Raw genomic sequence first — 1842 nt, 5'->3', positions numbered from 1 at the left:
ATTAAAAGATCTTGGCAACAGGCACCTTCCTGGACATCAGTTCACCACCCTTATGGTCTGACCTCTACTCACCTTTCCACCTCAAATGTTTCCTTTCCCAACCACACATGCCATGTCTTCCTGCACCCTTCCTCCTTCCTCACTATTGCCCTCTTCCCACCTACTTTCCATCCTTATCCAACTCACCCAAAAAACTCCCCTTGGAAGTCACTTTTTTCAGGTAAATTACTACCTCCTGACACCTGAGATGCTCTGGCTGAGTGCCCCTCCCAACCACCACCATCACCATGACCATCACCCAGCACCACAGCACCACCACTCTCACTATGTATCACAATTAGACACTAATCAAGAACAGCATTCCCTTCTGATATCAGTGATTAATGCTTGACATATCCATAGGACATCAACTAAAAGTTAATGATAAGTTGACAGTTCAGAGAACAATGTTATTAATGGCAAATGGGTTTGTTAAGGAAATTTGGTAGATGGAGCCTCCAACTATAAGACGCTTAGTAGCTCAACTTGCTGTGATGGCAGCAAAAAAATGCAGAGGAAGAACAAGGTATTGTGTGAGGTTTCTTTATTTCCTCTTCTCTTCTATTTGTAGAAATGGGGAGGGGAGGCAAAGTATCTGTAAGCACCCCATCATGATTTAGTTTTTCTTTTAGGGTGCCTGGGTGGCTCAGTCAGTTAAGTGGCCGACCAGCTCAGGTCGTGATCTCGCAGTCTGTGGGTTCAAGCCCCACTTTGGGCTCTGTGCTGGCAGCCCGGAGCCTGGAGCCTGCTTCGGATTCTGTGTCTCCCTCTCTCTCTGCCCTGCCCCTGCTCATGTTCTCTCTCTCTCTCTGTCTCTCAAAGATAAATAAACATTAAAAAAAATTTTTTTAAGTTTTTCTTTTAGAAAACCCACCCATAACAAATCTCAATAGACTTAGAAACAATTTTCCCCAGGCCAATCAGGGCATTGGTACTCAGTTTCTCTTTACAGCAAAGTATCTTAATGGCATTTTGTTCTCTCCTTCACAAAAGGAGCCAGAATATCTGCCTCATTTTCTCCAAACTACTTACATCTCAGCTGGTGTCAGATTATTTCTTGCCCTCATGCTTGGCTGCCTCCATGTTGTTGACTTAATAAATCAAACTTACCCAAATGTCCCCAAATGTGGCCATGAAGGAAAATCTGATTTTTTTTTTAAATAAGCACACACTCACCACTCATGTAGACTCCTTGCACTTCTAGACCTAAGTAGACATTCCCATTACTTCACAATGTCTCCTATTAGTTCTCTCTGGTTTTATTAAAACCTTTTCTCTTTCATTAAAATAAAAAGCCTCTGAAAAACTACAGTTACAGATTTTCTGCAACCCACAATTTATGGCTGCTACTTGCAACCTTCAAAAGCTTTTAAAAATAGTATCGGCTCTATTATTCTATATTATGGTAATTGTAGTAAAGATTTAAGAGGCACTTTAAGACTTTTTAGCTCTACAGTATATTTCTGTTCCAATTTCTTGCTTAGGCATTTGGGAAAGAAGCCTTATTTAAAAGCTTTACCCTCTGCCCTCTGATACACAGCTTCCCTCTTAACTACAGTAACTAGACCTCACCACACAATTAGGGAAGCTAGGTCTCCAATTAGAGCTCAGCAAAACGTGGGGCAAACCACATCTTTCCAGAAGCCCATTTCATTTATATGCACCTGACAATAATCAAAATTTTTTCATATGCTACAGACCTTTGACCCCTTTGTTATGCTTCACATCCCCCTGTTGACTCCCTACCCCTCCTTTGTTCCCATAGGAAATCAGCGAAGATAATCACAAGATTAAATAATTCCA

The sequence above is a fragment of the Hyaena hyaena genome, unplaced genomic scaffold (genome assembly GCF_003009895.1).
Source record: "Hyaena hyaena isolate Hyena2069 unplaced genomic scaffold, ASM300989v1 scaffold_1102, whole genome shotgun sequence".
Taxonomy (NCBI): domain Eukaryota; kingdom Metazoa; phylum Chordata; class Mammalia; order Carnivora; family Hyaenidae; genus Hyaena; species Hyaena hyaena.
This window is presented reverse-complemented; position numbering follows the sequence as displayed.